Source organism: Limanda limanda, chromosome 11, assembly GCF_963576545.1.
Source record: "Limanda limanda chromosome 11, fLimLim1.1, whole genome shotgun sequence".
NCBI lineage: Eukaryota > Metazoa > Chordata > Actinopteri > Pleuronectiformes > Pleuronectidae > Limanda > Limanda limanda.
In genome coordinates this window covers 24,195,463-24,209,100 of record NC_083646.1, presented here as the reverse complement: position 1 = coordinate 24,209,100, position 13,638 = coordinate 24,195,463, and the positions used below count along the sequence as shown (strand labels likewise).

The following is a 13,638-nucleotide window of genomic DNA, read 5'->3' as shown; positions in this document are numbered from 1 at the left end:
CGAGGGGAGGAGCAGCACGCAGGAGGCTACGTATAAAGTGTGGTGCAGAATTCAGAAAGTTTGTTTATAGCACATCACCATCATCAGCATGGGCCTGTATCGCCCAAAACTCTCAAATCCTGCCTTTACAAAATTGACATTTTCATTTGTGTATTCAACGCGAATAGCTCTACTTTCTGATTGTGAAATGTTTGCAATATTATTGTACTTTTTTTGTTGGGTTCTGTCGTGTGTTAGAAACATCATCAAAACTCCCACTCGCTTGTTGTAAATTCCTCAGACATAATCCCACCGTTTTCTCACATGGGCTCCGTCAGACATAGGAGGGCTGGCAGGTGAAAATCTGGAGAATATCTGGAGTCTCTGACCCGGACATTTGCATTCTCACACCTGATCCTTCCAGATTTTGGTGCTTGTCTTAAAGGACCTAACTAGTGATCTAAATCTTAAAATAAATAGTAAATATATGTAAGAAAACCCTTCTGTCTCAAAAGAGAACGACAGATGCTGGTGGATAATCTCTGCAATAGTGTTTATTTAAATACACAAAACAGAGTACCTCAAGTAAAAGTGAAGCTCGTCATTGCTTCCAGCAATGAGCTGTGAAACAGAACGATGTGGTGTCTTTGGCGTTTCACCTTAATCAAATGTAGCATCTGTTGCTTGTCGTCTATTTTCCAACAATAACATAAGAACACAAATCCATCCTTCGCTTACATTCCTTGACCTGAATTGAGTTTTCAGAGCAGCAAATGTAAGCTGCCAAAAACAGGGATCTGGAGGAATAACTATTGTTCTGTTAATCAATGACAGACCAGCAAAGCAGACAGAATTTACACAGAAACTTTTCTATCCCACAAGAGTGTAAAGTGGAGAGTGTGTGTGTGTGTGTGTGTGTTTTCTTTGTGTAACTAGCACCTTTTTGGTCACTCAGCAGAGGGAGAATCAGAGGATGCCACATGTAGTACATCAATGCGTCACAGAAATATGTGCAAGGATTCACATGCACACGGATCTACAGTACATGTGGCTGCACGCACACACAGTCAGAAACACCAGGTTACCATCGCTCCACAGTGACCACAGCGTCCTGACTTTGTCGAGGGCCTTGAGTTTACCGTGTCTCCTAAACAGCATATGAAAACATAATGAACGGATGACAAGAATAACTACTCCGACATCCAAGCTGCTTCACCAGTGTTTTCATCCCCTGGCCTTTTCATTTAGCACCCATCACTTCCCATTATTGTGCAACTGAGGGACAATGACCACATCTGAGAGCTGAGGATGGAGCTACATGAAAGAGGCTGAGGGAGTTGAACCGACAGTCATGTGGTTGGCACTGTCGCTGCACACACCCGGGTCCTCCTCTCCTCCATGATTCTACGACCATTTCTTCTCTTCCTTTCACGTTTCCTTTTCCCGTCTGGAGCATTATTCTGTTTTCTCTCTGGCCGGCCTGTCTGTGCTTTCATGCAGTTTTAACTTCTAACTTTAAAAGTCAGTCTATCATGAAGCAGAAGCATAATTATTTCACCATTTATGTCGCCATGTCAACTATCTTCCTCAACCCCCCTGCCAACGTCTGGACACACACACACACACACACACACACACACACACACACACACACACACACACACACACACACACACACACACACACACACACACACACACACACACACACACACACACACACACACACACACACACACACACACACACACACACACACACACACACACGCAGACTGTGTCCTCCATCCCATCATGGCCCCAGAGTCCCGTCCGTCACCGAGGCCCCTGAGGCCGACGCTATCTAACACCACCATATAAATATTCAAACCTTCCACTGTTTTGCCTCGTTATCATCACTCTGCATTTTCTCAGTCCTCTCTAACTCAATCCATCCACCCGTCCAGAATGTTGCCTCCGAGTTAAACTGGGAGCGAGCGATGACTAAATCTTGTACACTCCAATCAGGCAGACTGGCAAGATCAAAATGCTGAGCTTCCACGGCCCACTGGAAGTGCCTCTGACTGACGGCATCATCTATAAATAAACAAACAGCATAATTAAGATATTTCTGAGAAGGGTAAAGGAATTAATCAATATATTTGAGAGAAAAGCCCGGCCTTGGAACACTTCACGCGTGCTTGTTTAAGTCGTCGTGTTTAGACGTGGGGGAAAAAAGAGCTTGCAAACATTTCTGTTAATTATGTATTACAGCTGTCCTTCATAAACCTAATTACAGAGCGCTGAAAGGCAACAGGGGCAATTTGCATATGTGCATGAAAGACAAGACATATGCAAAATATGATTTTAATTAGCTTTCTTTGATAGTAAGGGGTACAAATCAAACTGGCATGTTGTGAGATTCTCATCTCGCCTATTTTTTTCACTGGATTATTCTCAGAGTGGCATGAGGAGAAGATAGGAAATGCCCTGTGGAGCCACCTGGCACAGGCTGCACACACACACTCGTGCACACATGTTCATAGAAATGTACAACAACACTCACAATTCTAACACATATACAAGTAGCAATTTGTCATGGGATGTTCAGATACACAGACAACTATTATTTCTGATAATGTTGAGACAGAATGCAGGTGGCGCACACACACAGTTAATACAATTACAATCTGTACTCACAAAACACCTGCAGTGCCCTATCACTCAAGCGTACATGCACACAAACACACATGTGTGCGCACACACACACACACACACAGACACATAGATCCCATATCTAAATGTTAAAGGGGCAAATCCATTTGTTTAAGGCAGTGTGTAATCAGCCCCCTGCCCTTGGTGTGTGTGCATCCTCTGCCATCCAGGTCAAGGCCTCAGCTTGTCGTCCTGCTGCCTTGGGCTGCATCATCAGCCAGAACCATCAGCCTTGATGGTTATTGTAACAAAGGGATACTTTAACATGCCATTCATCCATATCAATTCACTTCCCCCCCATGAATTGAACTAATAAGGCTGTGCCTCTGCCCTCCAGGGAGGCTCATAATATCCATTGCAGATATGGAAAAAAAGAAAAAGAACGACGGCGGCTCTGGTGTTTCACGTTCGACTTTCCCTTCAGACTAATCGGCGCGCCACAGCTCGTTAGGTCCGTGACGTGCCGGAGCTTTACCGATAAGCAGGGGAGACACGGCTCAATTACCCACAGTTACAATCTTTCTCTCTCTCTTCCCTCCCGCTGCCTGACGATGAAGAGATAACATGTCAATATTTGATACAAACAACTTCATTTGCCTAATGGTGTTCCTGGATGGGCCCATCCACAGGTCCAGAAGGGATGGGAGATCTAAGAAAAAGCCTGGAGCACCACGGAGCTTAGATGTACCGTAGCCCGGCACCAACCCCCAAATATCACACACACCCGTTCTAGAAAGCTGTGCACAACAAGGCATGCTGGGATGGAGCCAGGTCTGACATGACACACTTTTTCTTGAGTTACTTTAAGCTGTTTTTGTCCAGGTTTTGACAGCTACCCTTGAAAGGTGAAAGAGGACAAATGTACTGTAGTCTTTCGCTTGATTCTGACATCTCTGCACTCGCACTGCTGCCTTAAAAAACGCCACAGCAGATGGCATCAGGTAAACGACTGGCATGGGAAATGCCAGAGACAACAAAATCCTAAAGTCCATGAACACAGTAACTCATCAGCTTGTCATTTCACCTCTAGAAGTGTGTTACTAAAATAAAGTTTCTCTTACATTACAATGACCAGCTATTCTGACAAAATGTTGGTGCACGTACGCTGCAGAAGGCAAAAGTTAGGGGTCAATTGTAATTTTTTTTTCTTTGAAACCAATTGAACATCTAGTTTGCTGCCTGCTGTGTGCCACCGCAACGTAAACACATCATAGAATAAGCCATGTGGTGAAAAATGAAGCTGAAGCAGGACAAACTCCTGTATTGTAAATGGTTAAAAGGCAACAGAAAAGCCATTACGGGAGAGCTACCAGATGTAGGAAGCACTCAACCCTCGCCAGGCGAAACCTTGGGAAGCAGAGAGGTTCCGTGGGGGAAAGATGAAAAGCGAGGTGCATGGGGATGGGCTCTGAAGTTATGGGACTATTGCTGTAGCTCTTTTTGAGTAGACACACACACACACACACACATACATACACACTCTCTGCAGTGGTCTGCTGGGCCCCAGAGAAATGAGTGTGTGCGGGCTCATCCAGCCTCCTGTGCCAGTCCTAATGATGGCCTCCACCTGCTGCTTTAATGTCACAGCTGGATCGCCCTCCATCCCTCACTGACTCTGACTGCCATCAGCAGCAGGTAGCTCCCCCCGCACACTCCTCCCTCCATCTCCTCTGCCATCTCAGCTTCCTCCATCTACCCTCACTTCCATCTACGAACACTCATCTCAACAATGTCTCTTTCCTGTCTATTTCTCCACTGTGTCTTATTTCCACCCCCTTCCTGCCAAACCTCCCTCACTCCTATTTTCTACCATTGTGTCTATTCTTCAATCCTCATCTCCCACAGTGAAGGCCCTCCAATTGTTGAACCCAATTCTCATGTGGGGTGAGAGACCAAAGAACCATATGGATTTATGGGAAAAGCGGTCAAATGTAGAAACAAAACCCAAAGGAAATGCTACAGATATATAAGCATATTTAATGCATCTTTAGGATATTGCACCCACGTCCGATATTTAAAATTTAACAGGTAGATCCGTAGTATTAAAAAAACAACGTTTAACAATGCCACAACTAATTCTGTCTTCCGAGTAAACACATTGGTGCTTCTTCCCTGTTTATTTTTTTTTTATAAACCCATCCTGGAGAAGCAGGAAACCTGGAGGTAAGTTGACATGTTTAATCTGAGAAGCTTTGACAGGCAGGTGAACTGACAGAAGAACAGAAACCAACACTTGGCTGACAGCAACCCTGCAGCGCTGAGACAGCTGCCGACATGTCAGACAGACAGATAAACAGACAGGAACAAGAAGTCGAAAGATAAGACATTTATTGACAGATGGAGCGACTGCCTCCCTGACAGAGAGACAGACAGGGAGACATCAAGAATGAGGACTGAGGATTCTGCTGAGTTTACAGGCTACAGTTTAATGGATGTTCTACACGCAGGCCTATAGCAGTAGATAGGGTGAACTAAATGTGGTGTCAAATTTGCAGATGTGGAGATAGATGGTGATGGAAGGACAGAGTAAGAAAAGCCACTGGAGAGAAGGAAGGGAAATAAAAAGAATATGAAAAATCATGATGGAGTATCGGAATAAGTCGGAGTGAATGTGAACTTGGGAGAGAGGAGCTCAGGCAAATGCAGTTTGTGCTGCTGTCGCTTGGTTTGACGGGAGCGAGAGGCGACTTCGCATCAATATTGCCTGGGCTTCTAAGAGACCCGCTTATGGAAACATCCCATAATGTAACGGATATTGGGGAGGAAAATAAATAAATAAAACATCAGAATTGATCTTGTTTTTATCCCCGTGCCAGAGCAAAGCAAGCACTTGATCTATTCTAAGATGATCTTGATAAAAATAAAAGAGAGGCAAAGTGTTTCTCTGACGACGGATCAACGTCAAGCCTCTGAGTGAAACAGACACCTCTCACTTACGATGACACCGCTCCAGCGTGCATGCCTGTGTGTGCGCGTGTGTGTGTCCTCTAGTCTTAGAGGAGGTACATAAAAAGCTCACTTTGCCTCTCCAAAGGGGTTTTTGGATCATCTGCTGAGGCAGGTGATGGGGCTTGACGGATTGATTGAGGCGAAGTTCTCATCGACAGTGGCAGCGCCCCATAGAGTTCCCAGCTCCAGTGCACACTGTTCCATTAAAGGATCATTTAGAGGGAGAGCAAGTTCCACCTGCATTTATGCAGAGCACACCCTAATGTGAGATGAAACAGACATTTCCAAGCTACGGGAAAGGGAGGGAGGAAGGGAAGAAAAAAAAAAATTATAATAATGAAAAATAAAAATTCGGGTCCCTTCCCAACAGTGCATTTCCATCTTCAAGAGAACGGCGATTGATGAAGTAATCTATTATTGATATCATCATCGTTATGTGCCGATGGCAGTTTCAGTGTTGCGGAGCCCCCAGCTCTGAGCGTCATAGCACCGTTTGCATATTATGCTGCTCAGCTTCATTATATTTTCTAATTAACTGCTTTAATTTGGGATTCAAATCCTAAGTGAGGCGAGGAACTTGAAAATGCTGAACAAGAAAGAATAATACTGTATTTGGTGTCAAGATGAAAGGAAGAGGTGTATAGGAAGAATAAGGTACAGACAGTTACACAAGTAGCACTTTTCCAAATAGACTCGTGAGAGCTGGCACAATGTGTGGAATCAGCACAAATGCAATTCACTTTTATGGATGGAAGAAAAAAAACCTTCTATTCGCTATGAAGATGGAACATGTCCTGAGAAACATTTTAAATGAAATACATAACATACTAAAATACTGCTCCGTTATGAGGGTGAAAAAGTCTCATTTTACACAACAAAACAAAATGAATCAAAAATGCTGGTTGTTAAAGGCTGTTAGCTTCCCTTGCTAATGCATCTCTCCCTCCTTCCTTCCCTTCCTCTCCGCAGTGCAGTTAAAGATATGAAAAATATATGTGCTTTCTTCCCCCCCTTTCCGCTGCGCCGTGTTAAATCATTAAAGAGAAGTCCTGCTCATTATCTCTCTAAACAAAACTTCTCTTAAACCAAATAAATCACCGTTGCGCGGCGCAGCTAACAGCCGTGAAGGGATAAATTACAAAGCGCCTCACTGGCAGCGCTGGTATTTTAAAAAGCTTGCTGCACAATTTCTATGATGTGCAGTAATTTGTAATGCAGGTTTCCTTATGTTCCTAAGGTCTCCTCAGGTGTGGGTGGTGTATGCTGGGAAAAGAGGTGAAGGGTGGGGAGTGGAGAATAAAAAAGAGCCCATTTGGGTTTCAGTGCTGTTAAGCATGTTTTGCCACTAAATGTAGCACTAAGCAAAATTATTTAACATATCTTTATATGGCCAAAAAAAAACTGCTAAGACAGCAAAACACGATCATCGGTATCTGGGTTTGACTGATAGCATTTTTAATGTCTGTACTGAGAGTGTGTTTGGATTAAAGGTAACAACTTTAGATAATGTGTTGCATAAAATAATCCTTCAATTCTGTGGTGATATTAGCAATAATAGCATTAAATATAATTGTTTATGGTTTAAAAACATTTATTTCTGCCTAAACAGCATTCTTTGCAGCAGAGGGACAAAGAGTATCGGTAAAATTCATTTGAAATGCTCTTCAAGATAATAAAATGTGGTTTACTACTGAATATGTTGCATAAAAGCTTTACTCACTACCTCTGAAATAATATAATGATGCTCAGAGAAGTTTCTACATTATGTTAGCAGGGAACAATATTGCAGATGATATATTGGTGTAACCGTAACCTGTTTTTTTTCTAGATGACCACTGCCATTTCTGCTAGAGCTTAATTATAAGAAGAAAACACGCCAACAGGACCTCATCTCCTTATAAAGACTCTAATTTAGGGGTGAGACACCAGCAGCCCTCTCACCTCTGTCTCTCCCCCCTGTGCTCCTTCAGGGACTGACCTCTCTCTGGCCCCCAGTGGGCAGATTAAACTGTGGATAAAAGGGCTGCACTGGGGTCCGTTTACAACAGCAAGCCTCTCCTGTGCCTCGTGGGTATAAAAAAAACGAAGTGTATCCCTGATACCCTCCACCCCCCCAAACATATGCACACAAACACAGACACAAGGATAAAAAGCCCAAACATGATTTATTCAGCCTGTTTACTGTACAGTCTATCCGCCTGTCCTCTGAGAACAAATTAAATGTATGAAAAAGAGGGCGAAGAAAGACTGAGTGAATAAGACGAGAAGAGAAAGGCACAGAGATTTGTGAAATAAATAATGAAGTCCCCGGAAATAAAAATAAAAATACAAAAGTAGAAGTTCTATAATAACAGTCGTCATTCATGATGCGCGCGCTACATTGTGTTAGTAAAGATGCGTGCCAAATGTAAATTCAAAATCAAACACATGTCAAAATCCCCAATCTATGGCTCAGGGGAAATAGGTTTTGGTTAATCAAAGAGCGCCAGGTCACCCTGTTCAAACCTGAGCGATTGGAAGATGCAAAGACTGAGGAGAGAGAGGTGAAGGGAGTGAAAATTGAAAAGAAACAAACACGGAAGACAGCCTCTAATTTCGACCGCTGTTGTTTTGGTGAGTGGTCTCGCACGTTAAAAAGAACTGAGGCAACATGACAAGCGAGAGTTGTGTTTCTCTCACTATAGTTTTGCTAAAGCAGATAATCCATAAAACATAAGGCACCGTATTGACATTTTTCCTCAGCCAGCTGAGTGAAGGGCGTAGCTGGGATGTCAGGCCTGTCTGTCGGCCAGCTACCACTCTCATTATCCTCCCGCGCCTGGGAAGGGCAGCTAAGGTCACACTCCAGAGGAGCAAAATAAACCGCTCTGGTACTAATCTAATATTCAGCAATCCTATCAAACAATGACTTATTAGGCTCAAAGAACCATAACTGTTGATGGAGGGGAAAAGACTGCAAAGAGTGGAAGTTTGCGGGTCTGTGGGTCGGACTGCAAATGTGACATCTGTCAGCTTCTTCAGCTGATGAAATAGAAAAAGTACTTTTTCTCACACAGGAGTAAGTTGTTGAGTACTTGCACTGAGGTACAGGAAGGTGTCCTCTGTCTCAAATCACACAAAACAATGGACTTTCTGGAGATAGGGTAAGAGTAGAGCTTAGGAGTTTACACAATACACCGTTCAAGTGTTATTATAGATGCTGTTGCCTCCTACTCAAAGCTGGTGAACTTCTACATCTCTCAGAAAGAATGCACACACACACACACACACACACACACACACACACACACACACACACACACACACACACACACACACACACACACACACACACACACACACACACACACACACACACACACACACACACACACACACACACACACACACACACACACACACACACACACACACACACACACACACACACACAAAGGATGTCTTTGTTTGGCTATCGCTGCCGTTGTCTTGACACCCACCATCTGCCGCCCTGACAACAGAGAAGAGTGAGGAGAAGAGTTTCTCTCTGGAAACTTGCCCTCCACCTCACAAACCCCGCCCCTACCTGGACAAAAAAAAAGAGGAAAAAAAAAACACTGCGCAAGGTTTTCACTCAAACAAGAGCTAGCCTCCCTCCCACCACTGAGGCTCTGTCTGATGTTCCACAGGTTGAGACAGCACTCGATAAGACAATTTCTACCTTTTCTAATGCCTTATCGTTACTGAGACGCAAGTGGTAAACAAACACAAAGGCTTTACAGTACGAGCCGTCCAAACCTTCTTTAAGTTATTTCATATAGAACCTTTCAATGCAGCCGCTTCTTGTTGAAGTGTGTGTGAGTGTTGTGGCGGGGGGAGGAAAGAGGGAAATTGCAGAGGTCCACCTCACTCGCAATCTACGGATGTGAGATGTATCGCAGAGAGCAAGCACTCAAAAGTAAATGAATAAATATATAAATAAGTAAATAATGTGTGCTATGCAGATGAGGGTGACGAAGCCTCCATCTCGGCCTATTCCACGATGCACTGGCCATTCATCACCTGCACATGCAAAGCGCCAGCTCCGGTCCTTAGCATATTCGCATATTCTAATGAAGGCTTGCATGCAAATGAGGACGACCTTTTCCTTATGACTTTTTCCTTTTTTTCCCTCTCTCTTATTTTTTTTTTTTACAACTTTACATCAAGAGGAGGGGAGTGGAGAGTAGTGGCTGTAATGGCTATTAGAGCGACAGGCTGAGTACGTGACGTTGTGATCTAAACTCAGGGAGGCTGTAATTAGGCTAATCTATTACCAGACGGCATCTGTCAGAGATCTTTATGGCAAAGGACAGACTTGTCAGACACTTTATTTATTAAAACTGGCTCTGGGTTTTTTAAAGGGGATGGTCAGCTAGAGCCACAGAATAATTTGTACACACGCACAGACGTGGACTCAGACATGAATAACATGGGCACCCACAGACCTCTGGACCCTTGAGGTTCACATGCTTTGAAACGTAATATTGGCTGAGGGCGTCTTGTGCCATACTAATATAGACTGATAATGGCTTCAGCCGGAAATATTAAATATTAATCGGAGCAACTGTTTTCAACTTTTTCACACATTTTTGGGGAGAATAGCACAACAAAATGGTCAGTGTCCCTATTGGTCCTAAAAAAGAATGGTTAAACTGTGTGTCTTAGCAACAAACTCCCGGTATAGGGCCTCTCTCCTCTCTCTGTCACCGGTGACCATCAGAGGGGAGGGGAGAGCAGCCGTCACCCGTCCTGTCCACCAGGCAGGGTCCTGCGCTGTCGGCGGGGAGGCGAGAGAAAGTTATGCCTCCTTACTGTGACTTTGAACTTTCTCAGATGAGGCATAAATATTGAAATATTGAAATGAAAGATGCGGCAGGCGCGGAGACGGGGGCGGGAGGGAAGGTGGTGAGGGAGAAGGAGGAGGGGGAGTGAAATAGGGGGAAAGGGAGAGAGAGGATAGACGGATTGGGGGTGAGGGAGTGGGGGGAGACAGGAGGCCCACTGAGAGAAGAGACAAGGCCCTCACCCCTCTGCCAGGCTGCATTCTAGCAGGCCGACAGTTATGGATAGGAAACATTACTGCTGCTGGTAATTAAAGCAAAAACTAATACTGTCTCTTGGATGAGGGGGTTTCATAGTGAGCATCCATTTGTCATCGCTGCAGACTCGCCAAGGCCAGATTAAATCACACACATATTTAGTCCTGCTTTGCACAGAGGCTATCTATCTATCTATCTATCTATCTGTACTTTTGATTGCATCACCTTGTTTATTGTTCTCTATCTCAGTCGTTGCATCCTAAAGGCTGAAGGCTATAAAAAGACAATACCAGAAATATTAAATGATTTTGTGTTATATTTCGTTAGGATGAGTTCTACTTGAAAAAAGGTAGGAGATAAAGATGGAAGAGTGAACATCAACAGTGAACACATCAATCCGAGACTGCTGGTATCAGCTTTCAAAAACACATGTAGGTCAATTCGTACTAAAGACTCCTCAGCGAGGCAGTAAGTAAGTGACTGACTGGGTGAGTGAGCGACTGTAGAGTGGCAGTGAAAAGGCCAATGCTGGGGGGGGGGGGGGGGGGGGGGGCGCGGAGTGGCGGAGTGGCGGGCACAGACGAGGACTGGCGGAGGAGGAGGGGACGCCATGTCACCAGACGGAGGGGATCGGTGACACTGAGCGTGTCACGGGGTGACGGCTGCACTCTGCTAGGACCTGCGGCCCCTCCAGCGCTGTCAGAGGAACCAGCAGCTCCAGACACTGACACTAGCAGCCACACTGACAGGCCAAACATGACTCGTCTCCGCTCGCGCCACAGACGAGGCCTGACGGCGCAGAGACACCAAGAGGAGCGGGATGGAGGGATAGGAATGGGGGGGGAGGAAAGTATACAAATTGAATCTGTCTCTACTGAAGTGGACAAACAGTAAAGAGCATTGGGTAGGGCAAGGAGACAATTCAGTGAAGAATTGATCACAAAGGAGGCACATAGGTAAAAACACAGAAACAATTCAACCCCCAAAACTAAGATTACAGTCGCCCTGTGAGCTGATGCATTAGTGTCAGCCTGTTTGACGAGACAGACTTAAATTAATAGATTGCACCCTTTATTTTGAAAATTCTTCTGTCTTAATACGTTTTTTTTTTTCTTTTTTAGTCAAAATGTGTTTTACCAGCTTGAAAAATTGCTTAGATATTAGAAAATTGATCTTTATGCAACTCAAAAGTTGTTGGGCTTGCTTGCTCTCCCAGGAAACACCTGAAAAGCAGCCATGATAATAGCCAGACAATTCTGTGAATGTTAAAGAACATTGTGTCTTTCGCCTGCAACAGACACAGCCCTGGGAGGTGGGAGAAAGGAGAGATGACAATGATAATACATAGATGGAAATGTAGTGATTTGAGGTGGGATGAACATGAAGGAGACGGGGGGATAATGCCAAAAGGGGAGAGGGCAGAAAACAGAAAGGAGAGAGAAAGAGGGAGTAGCGGCAGAGGACTCCGAGAGAGAAAGAGAGGGAGAGAGAGGGCGCACCAGCGAGACTGATCGCTGTTGATCTTCACGATAAGCGCTCCCGACAACTTGTGACCAAAGTGGCGCTTCGACACTAATCGGCCGTGAAGGCTGACCTGCAGCGAGGCAGCGCAGTTCAGATCGTATAGGGCCTTCGCTGCGACTCAGACGAGATGGACCCGGACAGGAGACATCCAGGCATCAAAACTCCCTGAGAAATTGCGACATGGCTTCAGCGCACTGTGAGAAGAACATAAGAGGAGGGGGGAAAAAAGCAAGCAGTGATACTCGGTGCTCTTGGCAGTCGAGGCAGGCTTATCTAGCTGAGGATGAAAAGAGAAGGACAGAGGCAGAGGAGAGTGGAGTGAGGGAGTGAAGGGAAGTGTCTCTGGGAGGTGGAGGGCTGGAAAAATGTGAGCAGAGTAAAAAAAAAATTGGTGGATCAATTTTATTGACAATTATCTGTGAGCTGGGCTGAGCTGAATTTGAGGCTAACCTTGAACTCTCTGTGTTCACCCTCAGTGAGACATAAAGGGTGTGTGTGTGAAAACCACACCAACAGGTAGGAATACTCTCATGAGCAAAGACAGTGTCCAGGAAGTTAACACATAGTTTACCACATGAAATACATGGAAACAGCTTTGACTAACACAATGTGCACATCTTTGTTCAGTATTTTCCTGGCTGGTTTTTCAAGCACTGAGGAAACTGCCAAGTTATATCTGCCCATAAATAACTCTTCAATCTGTCAAAAATGTACCTGTTCCACCTTCTAAAATGACATGATTTGCCGTTTTTGTTCTTGCTTGTTTGGTAAACAATTGACTATTGAATATATTTAGTGGTTTTGGACCAAACAACAACCAAGATCCAAGACACAACGCAGGGCAACATGTGAGTAACACAGAAAAAGTCCCAGAAAAAAAGCTTATTAATCACTAGTATTTGTACATTTATTAAGTAGTAGTTATTAAAACTGAACATGAATACTAAAAGCAAAGGATTCAAAAATGACAACCTATCAGTTTTTTTGCGAGGGAAACAAAAAAGAAACTAAATTAGTCCAAGTATCATAATGGACACATAGATTGATTAATTCATACATGTTTTCCCTCCTATTACAATGTCAATAATCTGCCAATGATCCAGTGAAGGACAGTCTAAAAAGTGACATGCCCTTCAAGAAAAACTGGGCTTTAATTACCCAGAAAATGCCTGAGACCATTCCATACGTTCCGACACATTTCGGCCTTCTGCAGACATGTTATACATTCTTAGATAAATATTTTCACATTCACTCAAGGCAGCCTGTGCTCAGTTGCCAAGGTGCTGCTGCCACGACAGTCACGAGAAAGACACACAAAGCTATATTTTAGTAGGGAACACGTTGTTTATTCAGTCGTTAATGACTACTGGCTCCCACTTAAGGTGCCACTTGCAAATAAAAAAAGCTTCCATTGTATAAAAATACATGGAATCT

The 13,638-nt window shown here is 44.2% G+C and overlaps 1 protein-coding gene across 1 annotated transcript in view; it reads right to left on the bottom strand.

The window, feature by feature from the left end:
* znf407 (zinc finger protein 407) overlaps positions 1-13,638 on the bottom strand; it is a 148,755-nt gene that overhangs the window by 84,112 nt on the left and 51,005 nt on the right. The window lies entirely within an intron of this gene.